General features: G+C 37.0%; 1 protein-coding gene across 1 annotated transcript in view; it reads left to right on the forward strand.

Moving 5' to 3' along the window:
• The first annotated feature begins 1,014 nt into the window (after positions 1–1,014).
• Positions 1,015–24,215, forward strand: part of LOC129565750 (transmembrane protein 192-like) — a 147,365-nt gene continuing 124,164 nt past the window's right edge. The window contains exon 1 of the mRNA XM_055440960.1: positions 1,015–1,020. The gene's annotated coding sequence lies outside the window, so the exon portion shown is untranslated. The remainder of the gene's footprint in view (positions 1,021–24,215) is intronic.

Raw genomic sequence — 24,215 nt, forward strand, 5'->3', positions numbered from 1 at the left:
GAAGTCATATGAACATCATGTTTTTAATAAGATTAAAATTACGTTTTCGGGTTAACATGTATAGAAAAATCGACAGCTCAGTTACCACTTGCGACTTGCATCCATACATCGATTCTAATGTTTGCTGACCAGCTGAAAGCCGAGATAAATTCTGAAGTAGAGAGATGGCTTCGATTTCTTGCAGCAGCAAGAGAGAGAGAGAGAGAGAGAGAGAGTTGGTAGATCGTTACGTGTGTAATGCAGTATACATCGTTTCGAATGAGCCATATCGACTCTATTCTCTGATTCCTTGAACAACCTTAAATGGCACACGCTATATTCCCAATACCTGTTTTGATTTCAACTGAAAGCAGAAAAAAAAATCAAGATTTTTGTTCTGTTTTTTTGTTTGCTGCTGCATTTTTTATTTGCATCGAAAAGATATTCGATACATTCAGTGTTCATTGTTCCAACTACTCGTTGTTGTTTTTTTTTCTACTTCATTTTCAAGCTGATTTTAATTAATTGATAACTGATAGATTGCACATTTGCGTGTAAAAGTGTAAATGTGAAATATTTAATTAATGTTTTTCTGCTGCTGAATTCAATGCGTTCACAATCTACTCAATGGGTATGAGAATATAAATCTCAGTCTCTTTCATCGGCAGCAACAAGCGGATTATGCGGTGGAAAGTGAAGATGTTCACATCATTTCATTGAATAATCTCAACTTTTTTCTGTTCATTTCGTGTATTTTTCAAGTATTTTTTAGGCTATAGAGAATTGTAAAATGGTCTTTATCAAGACACGCTTAAGAAAATACTCTTTCGTCCTTTTGAACGAAATCTTGTTTATTATAAACTTCTATTTGAATCGTCTAGTTGAACTCTTTTACATAATCCAAGTGAATCCAGTCCCATTTTCACCGTGCAATGGTACAGCAAAACCATTTTAATTGAAAGATCAACAACAGTTTAATCGACAAACAATTATCGAGATTGTTCTAATGTCAGCATCAGGAATCTTTCGTTTTCTTTCTACTTTTACGGGTTGGGCTTATGTTGGTGACACGTCCATTGTGCGCACATCGGCACAGACACACACACACACACATAAAACGCACTGAGAGTTTGTTCAAGCGTTAACTGCTTTCTGGTGAGTTGATTTCGGCAAAACAGGACAATAACTCAGGAGAATAATAGCGGATAGAGAGAGAGACTAGAGAGCGGCGACGACAGTATGTAAAGCAAAACTTTAATCAAAATGGAAGCAATTACGGTATAATTCGTTGAATTTCGCCAACAAAACAATTGACATCCGATAATCGGAGAGCCATTTATTTCGACTGATTCACAAAACCGCTAAATAACTCGCAATTACTCAATTTCACAATGAAATTGTTGATCACAAGGTAAAACGGTCATGATTCTGTTTTTTTCTTTCTTTTCGAGCTCTGTGTGCTTGTTCTCTCGATCGAATAATATATCTCATTGAATTCAGCGTCGCATCTGCGCGTTATCGTCTTATCAATCTCATCAAATTCAAAATATTCCCAACCCTATTTTTCCACGGCATAGAGTATCTGTCTCTGTGTTGACGGTATGCTATGACGATCGGACTGAGCTCATTGGATTCGTTGTTGTTCGGTTCGTTTTTTTTTCCATCGTCATTGTGTGTTCACCAAATCGGTTCATATTTACTGTACACACAGACACAATATGGGGATCAGAACGTGCAACGCTTTGGCTTTTACCTAATTTTATGAATAATTTTATTCGACAATAGAGAGCCGAAGCAAGCGAGCGAGTGAGAGCAAAGCGCTTGTTCTTCTCATTCAAAAATGAATGCGTTATCGCAAAGGCAAAATCGTTTCTCGCCTTTAAACAAATTACATATAATAACGTTTTGGCCGAAGTAAACCAATCCCGCAAAAAGCATCTATAGTTCAAAAGCACCATTCATTCGAATCGGTATGCGTGCGTGCGTACGTGTATATGAGTGTGTTTGTCTGTTACTTTTGAATGTTCAACCGAATGTTGACAACGCTTGACGAACATGAATAGGACAACACAATGAGCCAAACAACAAGGAACAAGAGGCAAAGAGGAGAAGAAAAAAAAAACCGTACACGTTACAAACAGTGGCTGTCGCGATTAGCATCTCTTTGGAAAATCTGTGAATAATATTTTCAATTGAATTTGGTTGAATACACACAACAAAAACATAAACCGAATTTCATTTCAATCGAAGCGGCAAACCCATCTACGAAATGCGAACCAAATTCATTTGGTTTGAGTACATCAAAATAATAATACAGAGCAGGAGACACAGAGAGTGAGAGAGAGAGAGAGTGGCAAAGAGAGTCGAGCTCAAAGGAATCAGATATACCCCGAACACGATGATTGAACTTTTGGTTACATTACGGCACAGAAAATCATATTCAGGCGCGCAGCACCGAATGCAAAACGACATTTCAATTCATCTATCTCGAGCCAATGGTTTTCAGATTATCACAACGGTATCTTCTGTCCATATGGCCCAATGTATTCCCTCTGTCTCCCTTCCACGCCTCGGAAAAACGGATTGCATTCATCAAGCCAAAACACAACAACCATTTTGTGGAATGAATAGAATTTTACTTTTGAAAATGAAAACGATTATGCCCGACGCGCTTTGACCGAGTCAAAACCCAATCCCAAAATGAATCAACGAACGAACGAACGAACGAACGAAATTTCAAATGGTTTTGTCAATGGCTGGTGTCTGCTGTGAGTTTACCTTTGACTCGGTCGATTGATATCAAACATTTTGAACAACAACAAAAAAGCTTGTTTCTGATTCTGATGTGCTTGTTATTCAATTTACTGCTACTGATTGTTTTGTTTTTCATGCTGTGTTGTGTATACCATCCTTTGATGGACTTTCATGTTTTTCTTTTCTTACTTGTAATTCCCATTTTAATTTCATTCATCCGGAACAAAAAGCTCACACTCCATCCATTCGAATGATGAACAAACCCGATCTACGGCTCGGATCAGATAGATCACATTCATTTCAAGCAATTACATTAACTTAACACTACATCAGAGAGTCTTTATAATGTGATTTTGTACAAATTCATAGTGCACAAAGATACACAAGCCACGGATTGATTCAATGGAATTACAATAAATTCAACTCTATCCCTTTATTTGACTATGCCGATTTTTCTTCTAAGATAACAGTTACACTACAATTTCCTTGATTAAAAAAAATTGAAAATATTTAAACAATTTATACATTCTGCACAGCAGTTTTGTCGAAGTGTGAATTCAAAATGATTTGTGTAATATGGAAAGAGCTCCAAATTGTATTAAATGTAAGCTGAAAACGTATAGTATACATAGCAAAAAATCCATAGTAGCGAAACGTTACGACTACGCGTGCCACTACGTTTAGTAATTCTCTAAACGTAGTGGTACGCGTAGTTGCTACGCTCCATTTCTTTGAAAAAATCACTCATTCTAAAAAAAACATCAATTTCCGTTTTTCTTGTGAAAAGTTTCCATTTTTTCATGCAAAACTGAACGAATGTCATTTTCCTCCTCAACACAACGAATGACGAATTTGAATATATGCTGAAAATATGTTGGCTCGAATCGCTGGCTTAAAATGTCGACCAATAATAAAAATTGATTCATGAATATCAGCAGATGCTGTGTGTAGCACATGTAAACCGCTTCATTTGTTGATCGAAAATAGAAAAAAAATGCATCGACTTAGCCGTAAATAGAGAGGTAAATGAAGTGCTGAGGAATACAAAAGCCAAAACAATGACTACTAAACAGCAGCTTGGACTACCTACTAAAATTGTTATTCAACGAGTAAAATGCATTTTCACGACATTTCATTCATTCATTGAATAAATTTTCTACGAAGCCTTCGAGAGAGAGAGAGAGAGAGAGAGAGAGAGAGAGAGAGAGAAAATACTTGCACAATCACATAATATCATAAGGGCGCAATTGGTATAACATTTTTTTTTGCTGGTAAAGCGAAAATCATCACCAACCGAACGAAGAGCAGGAAAACAACACTAACTATGTCGGCAGCGACAAGCAGCCGCAAGAAAAACATATAGTCAAACGTAGATTTTTTTTATCAACTAGATGAAATCAGCTAAATCTGTGATAACATTCATTTCAGGTTGGGCTCGCTTTCATATTCCATGTATGTGAGCGAGTGTGTGTGTGTGTTACTGCATAAAGTCTTTGAATAATTATATTTAAGTACACAGGCATAGACACGCATGAGCGTAGTACTCAAATGCAGAGGATGTATTGAATGCATCGATGTTGGAAAAAAAGAGGCCGAAGTGGATAATAACAATATGAGTTGATGTGATTGCTGAGGGAGAAATCGGGCAGAAAAAAACAACTGGGCATTGTAACCGCCTCTCTAAAGCGCTATATATTTCAACAGCGCAAATTTCACATCCTGATGAATCGATCGGTTTTTTGCCAACAGGCCATTTTTTTTTCTCGTTAAACAATAGGTTCATAACACGAACAATAAACGGTACGCAAAATCGATCACAGTGAGTGTTCAGGAATGGGAATATGATTTACTTCGCATAACTAGAATCCAAACAGTATTTTACCAACATTCCTCACCGAATTTCGTTGCTTTTCGCTGTCTTTTGTCGGCTGTTGAAATTCAAAATTGTAGAAAATGAACGACGAACGGCTCGAGAAATTGATCGAAAATCAATGTATTGACAACGGTTTTCACGACGGTGTTGGTATGAAATTCGATGCCATTTCAAAATATTTCAATCTAATGGATTCCACTGAAGAGCTCTCTGGTTATTCAGATTGAAATAGATAAAGACATAAAATTTTAGTTTTATTTTCGTACATTTTTGTTCGTTGTCACACCTTCGGATGAGAATGCATTACGCACGAGAGTGCCATCAATCGACAAAAGATTTGTTCAATTCGCCGACATTTTCGGTCTCCTTTCAATCGTACATTGATGTGTGTGAGAGAGAATTTGATATTATCGGCCATGATTTTTCTTCTTCTTCTTTCTCCCGAAGCAAAAGCCTTAGCGCTCAGGCCATTGAATTGTTCGGCAAAACATTTTGAATTGATTTTGTGACAATGACAATAGGATTGATACAAATAAATCGCACGCACCCGGTTTCATTTTGTATTGATTCCACAGCGTCACTGTAAATACGAGTCTTGGTAAATATCATAAACCGCAAAATGTATGATTATTCCATTGGTATGGGTATTTTGTATGAAACACATAGAAGAAACAGAAAGAAATCATCAACACCTTATCAGGATTCTTCTGTCTATGATTTCTTACATTCATCTGGGTTGTTTTTTTTTTGCTTTTGGTTTGAAAATGGATGAAAAATAAAACTTGCATATCATGCCACAAATCTTCACTGCTGAAATTCGTTCTATTTCGGGAAAAAAAATTATTCCTTCTTCTTTCGCTTTTTTTTCTTCTACAAAAATTGTACAAACTGAGCTTGAGCACGTATTTCACGTATTGACATTGTCGGCAAAACAATAGACAATAGAATTTATTCTATTCGACTTTGGTCGCATTCCCTAATACTTTTATGCTTCAATTTTATTTTCGCTTCTATTTGTCTACGAAGTCGATATGGTTGCTTCCAAAAGAGAACAACTGATTGACATCAGAAAATGAACAGACACACGAATCATTGGGTTAACATGTGCCGGTTATAAATGGTTGGTTCATGATTTTTGAAACAGAGAAAAACAGTGGCAAAGCGAAAAAGAAAGAAAATGAGAAGCGAGTGAGAGTGAGTGAGAGAGAGAGAGAACTGATGGCTGAAAAATGGCAATTTTGAGATTCGCATTGAATAACTCGCATAGATAGAGGATAGCTTCATATGAGTTCGCGGCCGCATTTGACGAAGTAAAATGGAAAATGAAGACAATATTTGGACAACATTTAAAAAGAAAAAAAAAAGTTGTTTATTTACGTCAATTTGAAATGGCAACACAATTTGAAGAACGAACACTTTTGTTGCCAGACATATTTTGACTGATTCCTTCCAAACGATATTCGATCGGCCTCGAATCCATTTGTAATATTCTTGTATATTTTCTTTGTATACTCTTTCCAATTGAATTGCGGGCATAAGCGAAACCAATTGATTATAATAGTTTTATTGGCGTAACAAAATAGGGTGTGTTCTCTCTGTGTATGTACCACACATGCACAACAAACGGAACTGAATAACATGACTAACAACAGGCAATTACACATCGCACAAAGTCATCTCTCTCTTTACAATATTTTTTTTCGTATGATTTTATTACAATTTACACAATAACTGACGCAGAGTTTACAGGGCATAGACTTGAGCTCGTCGTCGATCTTCAAGTTTGATTAAATGACGAAATTATAACAACGGAACCTTACCGAAATATCGTCTAGAAATAGAGAATCTGAGCAGACAAACTCGAATTCTATGACATCAATATAAAACGAAGGAAGAGGAAAAAAACCAGCGTACAGCAACTGAATCATGTTGGAATTGAATAATTGTTTGGGTTTGAAACGATTTGTTACGGCAATAAAAATACGGCACGCACTGCGTATTCATAAAAAGTGTTCTATTTACGTGTAATAAGCATAAAGTATTTATCGCGCTCACAAATTTAACGCCACTGTCTCTTGTGCCATTGAGACAGTGTCAAATCCAGTGAAGCGATATTTTTATTAAGACCAGCCAGACGGAACTTCCTCACAGAACCATTTTTTTCTCTATTTTGATTTGTTGTGACAGTTTTGATTGTGGGAACTGACGCTGATGAACTAATTGGCACGATGCATCGAAGTGTGGCCAAAGCTATAAAAGTAAAATATTTACCCATAATTATGCTACGCTTTAATTCACTCGATGTCCTTTGCTGCAATTGAAATATGCAAAATTTTGCAACCATTTCTAATTAATGGGCAATTTCGTTTTGATACACTGTTTCTTCGCGTAATTCATAACTGTTCTTTAGGGATTTTTATGGTTGTGAACATTTTACCAAATAGATTCGTATGAGAGTACGGTTTTGATTTAATGCGACGTTGTGTGGGAAAAAGTTCAATATGATTTCGAAGGATTTTATGGAATAATGTTAGTAATTACAGAATAAGAGGATATTTTGTTCGAAAATTCGACTTGAATAATGTTTTTAGTGTTGAACACCGTGAAGTTCGACTTGAAGTTAAGTTTCAGGGGAGATTTCTACTTTGATCCCATTTATTCTATTGGTTATCTTTATTTTTCCACTAAAATTTTGGTTATTTCCATTTGTTATCAATTTCGTGATGCAATTCATGTAATAATCAAACTTCATTGGTCTATATTTTCCATAACTACGTCACCTTTTCCATCAAATGCTACAAGTAGACAAAATGTCGCGTTCTCCAAATACATTTCGAGCTCAAAAATGTGTGTTAAGTGGCCATCACTTAATTTATTCCATTCAATCATTGGGCATATGAGCGCCGCGTGTGCCGATACTATAATTAACTTGGAAGCATATTAGTAAAAAAATGAATAATTCAGACACCATTGCCTTCTATTTGATTTGAAGCCGACAAACGTTGGTTATTAACTAAAATGATTTTGTTGCCGGCAACTCGAAACGCCCATCGAATCAATTAGACTTTTGACGAAGGTTATCACTTAGTGCAGCTAAAATATTCTTGGAAATGGTGTTTCTGATTGCCGCCAACTACTTTAAAGACCTACATATTTATCAATAAAATGCAATCAGTCACTGAATTTGACCTGTGGAGAGAGGAAAAAAAATGAAATATTCCGAACTCAAAAAAATTCGAATTGTTTTTGATCTAATTAACAAAACATTGTGTAATCTCCATAGATGGTCTTATTACGATAAGTATCTTGTTGAGAAGAGAGAAGAAAAAGTGGTGTGTGCCATTTTGATGTTTTTGAACTTGTTTTCTGCGGTTGAACACAGTAATTTATGTTTCAGTGTTTCTTTTTTCGCCGAGTGAACAAACAAATTTTCTGTTTGACTTGAATTTTCAACAAATAAATACATGATGATCGCCTTTTTGCAGGAGTTGCCATAGAATTGGCGCAGCTCTATAGAAACATAGCGACAAGACTAATGAAGAGAAAGACGAAGAGAAAAAAGTGATAGAGAGAGGGAGAGAGCAAGAGAAAATGACGAAAGATTTGAAATCGACCAAAGTAATTCTATACGGCAGAGATTCAGAGCGAGAACGAAAGAGAGAGAGAGAGAGTGTGTGTGTGTATGTGTTTTAGAAGTTTTGATGTGATACATGTAAACGGGATGAATGCCTTATCTTCATCAAATTGAGTTTTACATTGAGATTTCTGTTGTTACGGTGAACAATGACGTTGCTATAGAGATACGCTGATACACGTTTTACAATTTAAACGATTCACTCTCTGTGCGCAACGTACACACAATAGCATTTCAGGAATTATATCCAATCGTGTGTTTGTAGCACTTTTTGTGTATCGGTATACCTCTGTATGTATGTATGTATGTATACGGAGCTGGCTGTGCATGTACGCTCATTTCACAAGAGAAGAGCGGTATTTTTATTTCATCGGTTTGCTTAGGCGGTGCGAATAGACAAACAGACGTCTGCATAACTGTTATCAGCTTAACGCCAACACCATCTCAACGAATATTTTGCACTTATCCGTCGATCAACAATCAAAAATATATTAAATAACAATCAATTGTGCATTTGGCGGGTGAGATTAGGCGAATGCGCGGTAAAAATCGAAATATTCTGCAAAAAACCAAACTCATTTTACATTTTGTTTGTATTTTGGTTTAGAAGAAATGTCGAGCTCTGTGTGGCTGTTAAACGAAAATTGGTTGTGGCAGCTAAAGAGCAATCAGTAAGGATCGTGATGTTTAAAGATGTCTTTGGAGGTTTTACGAGAAAAAAGAAGACACTATAATCATAAGTCTCGAAATACATTTCGTTCGCATCATAAGTTATGATTTACAACCAATGAAAATGTATTTCAACAAACGCAAACAGTTTAACTAATTAGAAAATTGTTTGTGAAATAAAACTTTTCTATATTGATTCAGACTTTTCCGCACATGTCAGAGCATTGTTCAATTGTTCAAGAAATACTTTCAATCGGTGTCGGTCTGGAGTCGAGATTTTGATACCGGAATCAGGTATTGATGTGTGCCAACATCACTAAAATACAAATTGATGCGCACTGAATCATTGAAAGGCTTAGGTTGGCGGGAGATTGGAATGAAACACCGACTGAATCACGATTGTATTTTTAATCTGCTGGGTGTGTGAGATAAAGATAAGTGCAATTTTTTCCACCCTCCTAACGCATTACATCTCTTTTTTATGACAATATATTTTTCGGTAACATTTCCACTAACGTCACTGCGGATATTGTCTCGTTTTGCCATCCAAACAGTGTTGTTGTGCGTGCTCGCGCACAACATCCCATCACAAATCGATTTTGTGAGATTGAAGTGGTACATGACGAGAGAGAGAGAGAGCACCACCTTCGCTCACTCTGTGTGTGTGTGTGTGTGTGTGTGTGTGTGTGTGCTTTTGTCATATTGTGTGGATGAAGTGAAGCGCATTATGCGCTTTAAGTAAATGGAATTGGCAAACGTGACAGAGATAGTGCAGAGACTTTTGATGCTTGAGTGCAGATGAAAGCCACTGATTTGATATATATGTATTTTCAGCTAAAGTTATTAAGACGATGAGCACTCTCATATTCGTCTGATTGAATGTAATCCATTTTGTGTGTGGTGTAGGCGGTTTATAATTGTCGGTTGCATCGAAACATATCTTTCTCACTCCCTCTTTTTCGCCTCATACACAGATACAAAATTCATTTTGGTGAACGATTAGTTCAGTGAAACGAGCTAAAGTTTTGTCATGTGAAAGGTGTACGAATGTGTGAATCGACTTAAAACCTTATCATCTCCCCGTTGATTGTTCCGTATTCGTCTCTGCTGGTGTACGCCTGTCATGTAATTAAAACATATAAATGAACATTTCCACTTCAAAAGTAACAACAAAACTTCACGTTGAATCATTATGAAAATTGTAAATGCTGTCATTTTCATTTTTAATTTGCCAATTTATGTTTATGTAAAGTAATGATCACCTTCTCACATGCGCCTATCATTACAATGAACTCAAAGAAGGAAATATGAATGTCTTCATTCATATATGAATTAAAAATAAATTTCTTTGCAAAAATTTATGAAACAAGACCGAGATTTTTGCGCATTAGAGCAAAGCACTTGTAAAAGTTCAAAAGAACGAGGGGAGAAATCAGCGCGCTATAGTCAGAATGAATGAGAAAAAAAAGGTATTCGAACAAAAGTCAACAATAATTGTGTGCATAAAACTAAATTGTATGTATAACGCAACCCAGTGAAAAACGCAGTGTGATTGGGCTGTATGACATTATGTACCAAAGCGGAGCTGGTTTAATCGAATGCAATAAATGTTTGTGAAGTTTTAGACTGACGAGTGACGACTACGACGGTGGTGGTGATGGTGGTGATGGTGATGGTGGTGACGAAGAGAAAGAAGAGAATCGACCGAAATTACGCATCGTTTTACCCAGTAAATGCTACTGTTTCATGGTGGAACGGTCGTTGGTTTTCTTGTTTTACGTTTTATTTACGATGCTTATGGTGGTTGTTAAATAAATAGACTTCGTTTGAGTTGTGCTATTGCTGCTGCTGCTGCTGCTGCTGCTGCTGCTGTTGCCGGAATCAATGTTTCTGCGTGCGTTTGAATATGTTGAGGGATGCGAATGAATGAATTTTAGAATAGGGTTCTTCTTGTATCGTACGCGCACAAGGCAATTCGCATGATATGTATTTTGCATCGAAGGCGGCGGCAACAATAACAACAACGATGCCGACGACGACGACAGCAACGACGACGACGACACAATCAACTTTACGTCAATTTAAGAACGTTTTATAAATGAAAGATAAGAACGAACGAATGGTTGGGATAACAGGATAAACCAGTAAAAAATCACACACACACACACACAACGAACGTCACAGATAGAGATGAGATCCGCTGATAAGGGGATCCATCAAAAACACGCACACGCACACTCGCACTAACACTAACACATCAACGCATCTCTCGCCCAGATAATAACAGTTATAACAAAGACCGATTTTGTCTCGTGTTTTCGTTATCTAAAGTGTGCACACAATTTCATACGAAGGGGGATGGAAATGGTATGATGGCGATGAGATGCTGCGATACGATGCTAAGCACGATTTAATGATAATCGCAAGGTGCTTTAAAAAGTTTTTGCATTTGTGTGAGTCTCTCTCTCTCTCTCTCTCTCTGTGTGTGTGTGTGTGTTTGCGCGCTGGTTCGATGATGCCAAAGAGGTGGTTTATTTTGATGACTCGAGCGATTCATATGCCTTTTGTCGAAATGCCATTTTGTCAATGAAACAATCCCTCCACAATCGTGCGACGATATTTAACCATTTGCTGCTAAATTGATGAGGAAAGCGCGCATCAAATAATCACAATCGTTAAAGAATGCCATTGGGTTGAGCTGTGTAAAAAAAAAATATTACATTCAACTGACCTTTCAAGGCTTTTATTTAGACGGAAACGTTGTTTCATTTCGTTTGTGCGTTGGATCGTACATCAAAAATGATTTTCCATGTCGACTGGCATTTCTCTGCTCGGTTAATAACAGTCGGCGAGATAAACATGTTTTACATTTGCTTCCACTGGAATATTCACGGTAAAGTGGACCGAACGCATCATAATCAGTGTCTGATTCAATCTATGATTTTAATGAAATGTTCATAATACATTGGCAAATAAAAAAGAAACAAATGAAAGCAGTAAATGTGATTTGCTGTATTCTTAACACCCTTTTTTATTAGCATTATACGGTCAAAGAGAGTGATTTTGGTACTGGCAGGCAAACATTGTGCATGGCAATAGCACGTCGCACAGCATAATTTATTAGGAAATGATTTGTTGCTGAATTTTACATGGAAAACTTTTCCAGTTAAATTGTGATCCTTTTTTTCCTTATAAACAAAAGAAATTTTCTCTTTTATTTTAGCCAACACATTTACGATCCAACATATTCTTTCTTCTTCTCTCACAGCTCTGGCGGAATATTTAAGCTTTGTTGTTTCTATCTGTAAATTATGTGCACAATACGCAAACAGTTCACAAACTGAGATGAAAAGTGTCCGAAAATAAAATCTAAACAAAAGTTTCACGAGAAAGAGAGAGAAAAAAACGACGACGACGACGACAAAGAAATGTAAGTTATAGTATCAGAGAACAGTTCTGTGCTTCGCTCTCGCTCTCGCTGTATATCGTAGCAACGTTGGTACATAAATATCACCCGTTTGTCTCTATTTTCGTAGCTCTCGCATACAAACACACACACACACACACTCACACAGGAATTATATAGTGGAAATAAATAAAACTCTTGTCGGACAGTTTCGCATAAAAGTGTTATCTGGAAGATTTACGAGCCGACTTTCCATATCCCTCTCGTATTTATTTCTCTCCACACATATACAGAGAGAGAGAGAGAGAGAGAGAGAGAGAGTGTGTGTGTGTGTTTGGCTCTGGTGGCATAGCCAAAGAGAAAGCATGTTGAAATAGAAGAAAAATTGTGATGCCAGTGGAGAATATATGTGCGTGTCTGTAAAACTCGGTGTGTATGCGAAAATGGATGCTGATTTCTGTGTGATTCTTCAAAAACACAACCGAACAGATTCTATTCGAGCTTCCATTTCGTTTATACGCGCTCGGGAGAATAATGAATGCGTCTCTCATACTCTCACATACACACCGCACAAGAGAGATGAATATCTAAACCACTGTGTCGTATACATACTTATTTTTTGGGCAATTTCCTCTATTTTCTCAGCGAATCTTTCTCGCATGCGATACCATTGAAATGGAAAAAAAATTCTAGGTGCGCTCAGTCAGAGCCTGTGATGCACACACACATTTCGGAAGCTTTCGAGTGGAAAACTTAAAAGTGCACTAGAATGGATTGCACTAAAAACGAATTGCCGGCCGAAGTTTATTCTCGCTTTGTTGTTTAATTTAGAGCGAGTCTAGCAAAGTTATCAAGCCCCAAAAATGGATAACATCAAGTCAAATAAGCAGCAAAGATATCTAGGGCCGATGATAAAGTCATCGTGACTTGCCATGCACAATTCGTTTAGTCCACAAAGCGATGCTCATGTTCACCCATCCTACTCCAGGGATGTGTTTTAATACGTTGTCGCATTCTTCGTTTTTTTCTGCGCTACTGCCGTTGTCCTTATTGCTTATTCAGTTATTTTAGTCGAATTTTTTCATTCGCCATGAATGGGGCGGCCGTTTAACATTGTCGCTTTATTTTGCAAAACAGATCGATATGCATGAGTTATTTATTACGCTCAACGACATAGAAAAAAGAGGAGCGTTTTACAAAATGCTAGCTTGTAAAATGTGATACTCAAGCCGTAATGTTTCTCTCCTATTTCCATTGGAAGCAAAAGACGTTTTCATTTTCCCAGAAAAATCCAAAAATCGCAAGTAAAAAATATGGAAGAAATGATAAAGTCAACTGAGTTGCACACAAAATACACGTATTTCGACAAATTAATTCGATCGTGCCGATTATCAACACACAACATTTACACCAAATCGATACGTCGTCATGTAATCTAATTGGTCAACGATCATAAATCGGCCCATCACATTGAAACATTTTTTTTCTTCTCCATGATGCTTAAAACCATACATTTTCTTCTACTTTTTCTCCAACATTTTGCCGCCCTCAAATCAACAGAGATGAAAAAATGCTGCTCACTGAACACATTGTTAAAAATTTGATAGGTTTTTTCTCCATTACAATGAACTCGTCTCCAGTTTCATTTTTATATCACGAGCTCTTGGTGTGTTTTTTTCTTCTTCATACTTTGTTTCAATTCGATTAAAGATAAATCATGTTTTCCAACTTATTAAAACATCGAAATGAGATTATTATTCTTTGTGCACAAGGTTCTCGTGGGTTATTATTTCGCTTCCAATTCACTTTTGTTTTGCTGTGGCTGTCTCTTTTTTTTATTTATAGATTATTTCGTTGATGCTTTTAAAAATTCATTTCGATTTTCTTCTCTTTGCCACTGATAAACGCTTCGTTTAAATGCTCAGCATAACGATGGTGGTTTTATAGCACTTGCTGTATAATTTTTCTGTCCATTCTTCTCTCTCTCTACTCTCTTTCTCCCGTTCACAGCACATCGTCAGCAAATGCAACGTGATAATAAAATAAAAATCGATAAAAGAAAATAACAACAACAATAAAAGCTACATGTCTATAAATGATGAAAGACCATCGTATACATAAATGCTTCTTTAATCCAAATACACATGAGAAAAATGACGATGATACAGAGAAAAAAAGAATACGTCCAACGTAAGCAAAGTAAAATTCATAAACCTATTAAATTGATGTTATGAAAAATGAAGAGTTCAGCTTCACAGATGGATGGAATACAGGCGTTCGTTCGCTCGTTCGTTCATTATACGTAGTATTTCCAATTTCGACTACATACTTACTCTCATTCCACGGCCCAAAGAATATGTGTGATATCATAAAACTGAGATTGTTTTTAAGCATTTAATATCATATTGTGCGACGTCATGACTCATCATGATAATCCATTTTCCAGTGGAGAGTGAGATGAAAACCGTCTAAAAGTATGGTGGTTTATGAAAATGCATTATCCTCTTCTGTTTTGTGTATTCATTATCATTCTAAGGTCTACTTTGTTCAGCAAAGTCGAGCTGAGCTTCGAGAAGAAGAGAAATTAGTCTAAACGAAAACAATTGGTTGTCAATCGAATCGAATTGCGCGGTTTTCTTTGTTTCATATCCAATAACATCAATTAAACTGATGAAGATTGTTGGAGATGTTTCGTCACTTTTCTGATATGATTGCATCTGTATTAAGTTCACTGAAACTATTTTTTGTACTTCAATCTTTTTTCAATCTTCATTGACAAATCGAAGGATTATTTTGCGATTTATAATGAGGATAAACCAAGGAAATGCATTTAATACGCTCATGTGATCCATACTCACTGCTTCCCATGATGTGGAAGCTCAAATGATTATCTATTTGCTGAAGATAATCTCATTATATCGACAAAGCAATATGAACTGCGTTTGAATCGGATTCCAGAAAAAAAGGACTCGAATCGATATGACTGATAATAATACTGAGATAACATTTGCAGCACAAATTATCGAATTGAATGAGCAAAATATTTGTGTATTTATATGAATATTCCATGTGGTTTGGTTTGTTTTTGTCAACTTCATGAAATCGCCGCTCATCATGTATATGGCGCATGGAATCACAAATGCAAATATAACCCGCATTTTCACAATATCAAAAGAATCCCCATATCAGCCATTAGCCATTCCATTTTTGATTTAATGGATTTTCTGACAAAATGATTCGGTCTTCAATGCTATATGTGTTGCGTACAAAACTCACTCTGTCTCTGCGTCTCTCTTCCACTCGTTGACAGTGCACGTAAACAAAAACAAATGATTGATCTGAATGGATGGATAAATCCCAATAGAAATTGAAATCGGAGTCAATGTGTGAATGTATTGAACCGAGCAACAAAAAAATGTTGACATTTTTCATTGTATCGAGCTGAATTTTTATATATCATCGTCATAAAGCGTAAATAATGTATTCATCATATATATTTTGGCTTGGTGTCGTCGGTGTAAAGAGAAGCCAAAACTAATTCACAAGCATCCACATAACATTGGCTAATTTTCAATCGAATTTCACACCGTAACACCGATCCATACAGTATATTTTTTCAACTTCGGTTACGGTCTTCAAACATTTGCTGACTTTGTATTTCATTGAACCATATTTGTATTCAATTTTTATATATATATTTTCTGCTCTCTTCTTCGGTGAAATATCACACAAAAAAGCGTGTCAGCATCAAAGCGAGTAGAGATAGAAAGCGAAAAAAAGGGCACGAAATCAAAAACCGAAAAGTGGTGACAACAACAGATAGAGAGATTCTGCGATGCGCGAAGTCAATGCTCGTATATTGCATCGCCATTTTCTATATAGGCGGAGCCAATTGCCGTAGCTAACGAAGCATATTCGGCAATTGGTCAATAGTCATGCGCGTGACATCCATCGTACCAATCAGCTACACATCGTCTGGATCGTGTCTGAATGTATGTGTGTGTGTGCATGTGTCTGTTACGAACGTCGCTCTGTATGTTCGGTTGTCGTATTTACGGTGTTTTTTTTCCCTTGGGTTCGTGTTCGGCATCGTATACACAATCTGTTCATATCAAAAACACAGCGTACCGATGTTCACCCATACACATACGCTCACGCGGCTTTGTGTGACACCGTAGTGTGGAAAAGCTGTTATGCTGTTCAATTCACGACACTACTTTATTCTACTACTACAGTTGATGAGTCTTGTCTTCTCTCTTGTACGTGTGTTTTCGGTCGTCCTGTGTAGCGAGCGCAAAGGCTCAACCATTTCAATGGCTTTTGAGTGAATCGCCTTTCAATTTTCGTTCAAACATGTATGATTTTATTGGGATTTTCGTTTTGTTCGCCTTTATTGGAGACGAGATGCGGTTCGGTCCGAAAACCGAGCGAAAAATTCAACCAAAGGACATGCAAATGTGTTCATAAAAAAATACCAACCATATAGCATGGTTGTAAAAAAAAGAAGCGAAAAGATAAAGGGAAGGAGACGACAACGACGTCAACCGAAAAAAATATATATATAGAACGGTTGGGTTTAAAGGTTAAGCATGAATAGCTTTTTTCTTGCCTTTTGCGAATTGCATGCATGAACGAATGTACGCCATACATATTTTATATGTCATGTTAGCTCGGCATATCCATTAATATGTAGCTGTGTAGCACCATAATAAAACGTGTGTAACCTCAACTCATTGTGGTGAACGCCAACATGCACGATGTGCCGCTACTGTCGTTGTTGTTGTTGTTGTTGTTGTTATTGTATAGCCCACCGTTTTCATTTTTGGCAATTATTTTTGTTTCGTTCCGATCTTAATTCAGGCTCAATTCCCAAATAAATGTGCAGCACCGGCTTTATTCACGCCTCACTGTTTGATTGTCCTTTTTCCCCACATATGGCAAAACAGGGAAATCGATCGTATCAAAGAGTTCCGACACAGAGAAAGAAAAAATGAATTTATTTAGAGATAAATAAAGAATAAATCTTCGTGTAACCGCTTAGAAAATTTAACCGTTCGCATTTTGAATGGAAATAAACTCTTACAATTGTTCTATTTATATCGTTTGATTTCTCTCGAACGCTTGATCAGTCCAGATGCGAATCGATTGAAGTTATCAGTGTACCATTTTCTAATTACTTCATTTTCGTCATGCCTTCCAAACGGAAAGAACGGCTGCACAGATAATCCGCGCGCGGGTAAATCTCTGGAAATTGCTCACTTAGAAAATTGCTGCTGTTATCTATCGAACACTATCAAATAAATTGAGTATACGATTAGACGAGACAGCTAAAATAAACTCATGGAAAATCCCTGAACTAGCGCTGTGTTGGTAAAAGATGATTTTGTCCCTTTTGCAATTTGATTGGAGTGACAAAGAGTGTGTGTCTCTGTGTGTGCCTGTTCAAATTTTATGGCACTGATTCGCATACACAAAATACTGTGTTTGCGAACACAATTCAAAGTCTGACGTAGTGATACGTGACAGGATTTTGACCGTCTGATGTGGTTTGTGCGGTGTACAAAGCGCGCATAATGGCATTCTATCAAATGAAGCCTAAAGGAATGTAATTTCATATTGCATACAAACGATTCGGTTGATGTTCAAGCGGTATATTCTTAGTCTTGCACAAAAGGAGCAAAAAAGTAAACCTCCTTTAGAAACAAAGCAAGAGAGAGAGCGCAAAAAATGATCATAAATGCAACGTTTCAAATACAAAACTTTGCATATGGAACTTTGCAAATGTGGAAAACGGCACGGAGTGGGCATGAAACAGAGAGAAAAAAAACCACGTAAAATATATATCACCAGACACGATGGCTTTTGTAATTCACCACACATCTACCTCAATCGCATTCTGTCGGTCGTGCGCTCAGAAAAACGACAAACTGCGATGGAAAAATCAGTAGAAAACCATTGCCGACTTGACTCTTCCCATAAACGGTGTGTGTACACAGCACAGAGACACACATACACACACATTTAACGTGGGGGCCTCTGTATAGTGTACACATAAACATTATTAATAGCTTTATATTTTGTGTGCACCTCACAACACCGTACAACGAAACAAATGTTTGCCCTGAGCCTACTTGAACCGATGGAATGGCATAATGATAACACGAAATTAAAGAAACACACGAGAAATTGGAGGAAGGGAACACACCGAACCGAGTGAGTCCGTTTGCAAAAGTATAAACAAATAAATCAATATATTTTTCACTTGCACACCGAGCGCGCCAAAGCCGTGCACTAAATTTAAATGCACAGATATACAAGTATGCAGTCAGAATTGCAAAGTGAAATGCAAAGAACGATCGCTCTCTTTCTCTCTTCGGCCGGGTGAATTCTCAAAATCATGGTGAGCGCAATAATATTTTTACAAATTTTTGATGGTCGTGCCGGTGTGAAAACGGCCGTTCGAAAAAACAATGCTTACGGTGAGGCGATTTGGACGCGATTCTCCAACGATTTAATTATGCTAATGAGAGATATATATGTATGTTTGTACATTTTAAAATTGAATTATCGCAACACGAAGGCATAGCGCTCTTTGTGCATTGTGCAAAACGATTGCATATTTTATTATTCGTTTTGGCATAATTTTAAAATTTATGACCACTTTTTAGAAGTCTTAATATTTCGCCGTTTCGGTTTGTAAATGTGTGTGTGTGTGTCTGTGCCGTTCGCCGCGGCTGCGTTTTTTCTCAACACTTCACACAAACGAACCGAAAAACACATTCATTTAGCAAAATCGTTTGAATTGGCCTGTTTTCAGATTCAAATATTATGTCCTGAATTCCGTCAAGGATGTGATATTTCATTTGGCTTTCTACGAAAACCAAAATGTGTAACCGGTATGATAAATAGCAACACCTTAATTTAGAGCTCAGGTTGAATGCAAAATTCTAAATTCCCTTTTCTGCAGATTTATCGAATCTCAAAAGAACGACGATATAAATTCAATGGGTCGTTTATACGGGTGTCAGGATAGGAGAACATTGCCAGAGCTCTGAAGATGGATACATTCATTTTTACACCCTTTCAAAGAACCCGGAATCTCTCGTGTGCTTCAAATGTACGTATAAACTAAATAAATAGCTATAAATTATCCCATGCCCTGATTCACTTGTCTATTCACTTCCGCAACACATTTGCATACTACTATTGCTGCTGCTGCTGTTGCTACTGCTGTTGCTTTGCATCTGCAAACTAAATCTAATCCAATGCCTTCATGAATATGTTTACCTTTTCAGTAGCCGCCAATACATAATTCAAAATTGCACAAACACTTCACTACGCTTTAGACGTTAGGTTTACTTTTTATTTAAACTCATTTTTTACCCATTTACTCGGACATTTTTCATTCGAAAATTCCATGAGCCGTATACAGCAAACGGATCAAAGCTGTAATTTATTGTCCATTAATTTATAAGTTTTGTAGTACAAGACAAGTGAGAGCAAAAATACGAGCAACAAACAGATTTAATTTGAAAAGTGTCTTGCTTGAAGTTAAATGAACGGAATGAGCCAATTGCAACTATCCCATTCGAATCAGGTGCACGCTTTGGACATTTGCATCGAGAGTTTGCTTAAACGCCATTTACTTTATCGGATTTTAATTGATTTTTTCTTTCTATCAGAAGGAAGGATATTTGTTGATGTTAATTTTGTTTGAGATTTTGATGCATTTGAGATTTCGAATCGTTTAAAGTTTTCATTTGTTGAAGCTAATCAATCCATACAACAATTATGATTGAATCGCATTTCTTCACTGAATTATTACTAGACAATGTCCTTGTTGTCGACAGAAAAAAAAAATGATAGAAACGATTTGTTTTCGTACAGCTATGGGCCCTATTCAATATTTTAACTAAAAATATACTCAAATGGCTCTTATTGAAAATGAATTCTTATCGAAAGAAAATGGTTTTAATCGAAGCGTGGCAATGTTCCAAGGCAGTTTCATTGGCGTCAAATTAACAGGCTCATTCAAGTGGGAAATTCTCGTATTCCAACCGATCTGAATATTTTATTCAATTTTTATTGATTCAATATATCAATAAAACTGTACCACGTAATCAACATTCTTCTGCTTCTCGAAATGTTACCGCACCGGCCGACACTGGTAACAAACCCAAATCGAATTTGGATGAGGTGAAAAATTATACAGTCATTAAACTGATTAGATTCATTAAACTTTCATGTTACCAACCAACATGTTTGTAGTGGACAAAAGAATGCTGAGCTCATTCGGATTGCGCGTAGGAAATAACACATAACACACCGCGAATCATTTCGAAACAATGGAAATGGAAAATATGTGGATATGAATTGGCTTTTCGGAAAACTTATCGAAAGGTGACAATACATAATATCGAACACATTTAATGGAAGATTATCTCTTGGCATGGGCATGTCTAATCAACGCATATCAGTTTGTATTGATCGATTCGAAATGAATGGTTGGCTTTCATGTATTCCAACATTCGATGACAAAAGTAGACGCTTCCAATCATAAAAAATGCAACCATTTCAATGAACCTAATTGAATTTATATTACTTTACGTTTAACAATTAGCTAAATTATGGTTCGAGTTATTAGTTATTCCACTAGATAATCATGTTTATTGGCTTGTGTTCATTACTATGGACTTTTTCATCCATTTGCATGCAACAACCCATTTCACAATGGTGAATTCGTTCTTTTTCGCTTTGTTCCTTTCGGATAATGAAATTATAATCACAAAACACATCACACACGATAGGAATGTGGAAGAAAAACCTCTTTGAATATATTAATTAAAAATTTTTTCGAAACCATGTCGATCAATCAGCTTTTCGTCCTTATGCCTTAATCTTTTTTTTTTTTTGTTCGAAACACAAATTTTCCATCCCAAAATATCTAAACGATGGAAGTATAAAAATATATAAGCGATCGAATCAAAAAACCGTTTCTCACGTATTTTTGTCAGCAATTCTGTAGCCAAATTCTGAGAAGCGAAAAAAGAGAGAAACAAATCTGCACAGGTCTTGTTCGTGCACATGCAAAAAAGCTATCCAATCAAAACCATTGCAACGACACGACAATTCAAATTCATAGCTGTATAATCGCTTGTTTCCATTTCATCGAAATCAACAACGAACAATTTCCATGATCTATCGACGAGATTTGGTTTAATGCTCAACACATGCATATATACATCCAAAACGTTCTTCATTCGCTCCGGTTCCCACTTTGGCCACTCTCCTCTTCTTGGCGTTAGTGCAAAAAATTAGTTCCGATGAAATGAAACGGGCGAGACGAGAGCAAGGAGAAAAATGAAAGAAAAATGGCAAACGTGCGAAAAGTGGATGCATGTTGTTGGCGAAAAATAAAACCGAGATTGTCATACACACGCGTAGAAATTCGAGGAATCAACAACTATCAAAATCATCATTGAATTAAATATGTTTTCGTGCAATTCTATTACGTGCATGGCTACTACTAGAGAGAGAATTTTAAGAACGATAAACGAACAAGCGGACAAAAGTGCAGAAAAATTCGCCAGTATTCCTTTTGTGTGAAGTGTGCACACGGCTAAAATAAGAGACGACATTACTTGGCTGTATCGATACGGTTGCGATCAAAACAAACGAGCTGACGACGACGACAGCGAAAGAGCGTATGTGTGCACTGTACAGATCTATGTGCAATGTGCACTAAAGAACAACACGAGAGAAAATCACTTGCAAATAAGCAGCAGCAGCAGCAAGCGAAAAAAAACACACACAACTCAACTCGAAGGCAAATCAAGAACCAAGAATGGGGGGGGGGGAGAACAGGCAAAGCGAGCAGCAGCAGCAACAACAACACTTGAGCATCACATCGCATTGCAAACAAGTCATGTTACATACGCTTCGGCTACAGTATTCGTAACGATATACGATTATAATTAAAGAGTGAAAAGATGTAATAAAGAGAAGAAGAGAAAAAAAACACACAAGAGAAGAACTCAACAAGCAAGCGCACCAACACATAAGGAATTAGATAAGAGAATGCACACAATAAAAATAAAAATCTCTGTGCGATTTTTTACGTTCGTTCTGCTTTTGCTCTCGATCTCTCTCCCTCGCTCTTGCTGCCATTCCACTCTTTCGAAGCATTTCATTTTGGGTGCTCTCGGGTGTGCAAAAGCGAAGAGTAAAGACAACAGGCACAACGAAGAATTACGACAAAACGTATAATTTATATCAAACGAGCGAAATGAAAATAAAATATACGGAGAGAGAGCGAGCGAGCGAGCAGAGAAGAAAGGAAAAAAAAGCACCGAAGTTAAACAGAACCCGAGAAGAGATGAAGCGCACACACAAAAAAAGCGCACACGAACTAATATAAATTAAATGCAAAGAGTGAAATAGCAAACGCAGCCCAGTTGAACAAGTGAATCGCAGCGCGGTGGTGGAAAGAGAAGCAGCCAAAAGTAGGAGGAGGTTTCAGCAAATACACGAAAAAAGGGCGATTTTTATTGTTGTTGTTGTTGTTGTTGGATTTGCTGCTATTTTTTTCCGTCGTCGTCGGTATTTCATTTATTTTCTCTCTGCCACGAAAAGTGTGTGTGCGAAATGGGCACAAAAAGCAATAATTCACTTGTGAACCTTTGTTCGCCTATTTACATAAATCTTTGCAAATACTCTGGAAACACAAGCACCAAAAACGCATACATCTCGCTACACGCATACGCACTGAATAATAATAAAAAAACTCTCAAGTTACGATTATGCGTCCAAATCAACCCTGTAAACGCCAAACGATGCTATGACCGTTTTTCATTGCTATGAAGTTTTTTTTTCCTTCTGAAATTGTTTTTTTTTTCAAACTTGAAAAGCATCTTCGTTGATAAACACATTATATGGTGCAACCCAAAGGAAAAAAGAAGCGAAAAAAGAACGCGTCACTTGGAAAATAGAAAATGGACGAAAAACTCGTTACATTGTTGTAGTTGCAGCCATAAGAGATTGTGACTCGTTAAAAATTTTAACTACCGTTCCCCACCCGTCGTAAAACGCAAATATAGCTCATAAAGTATAAAATAACTAGAACAAAAATAAAATGAAAAATTGGCGAATTTTTTTGGCATTGCAACCAAAGTTGAGTACAACTTCTGTTGCTTGGAACATTAACGACGGGCGATGCGAGACATGTATATCGCCTCAATCCAAAATATCTGCTTAAGCCTCATACGCATTGAGCTGAGATTGCTTGCAATGACATTACGATACTTTTATGACGATGCGCTGAATGAGGCGAACGAGTGAGCGAACGAGCAAGGGCTCGAATAAGCTTAAAGTAATAAAATAGCGACAATAAAATCCGAATCGCAATCATTTCACGCATTACAGTCAAATCGGGAGAGTGAGAGGGAGGGTGGGAGAGTGTGCGATTCATTCGGTGAAGCGTTGAACATTTTGCGTATGGCGTTTGCATGTAAACGCAAATATATTTCTCGTCAAATCGGTCACGTGGGTCCTTTTAAACGAACGAAATTCTCTTTTGGATTGACGACGTTGCTGTGTGTGTATGTCTTTTTCGCTCACTCTCTCCTTACGGTTTTATGGCTTTCATTTTATTTCAAGAGCTTTTTTCTCTGCAACAACAATGAAAACAAAAAAGAATCCAAGCACGAACGCGGCAAATATCCTGCGGTAATATATACTGAAAACGCTACAAATTTTCCAATACCGAACCGAAATAGAATAGAGAGACTAACATTGGCGACAATATGTACAGAAGCATCATTTTGGTTCCGTTGGTATGTGTCAAAAAACGTTGCGCCATGAACTTTGGCCACATTCACTTCGTTGGTAGAGAGCACAGTGGC

Source organism: Sitodiplosis mosellana, unplaced genomic scaffold, assembly GCF_009176505.1.
Source record: "Sitodiplosis mosellana isolate CC-2019 unplaced genomic scaffold, AAFC_SMos_1.0 Smas_scaffold_3, whole genome shotgun sequence".
Lineage (NCBI taxonomy): Eukaryota > Metazoa > Arthropoda > Insecta > Diptera > Cecidomyiidae > Sitodiplosis > Sitodiplosis mosellana.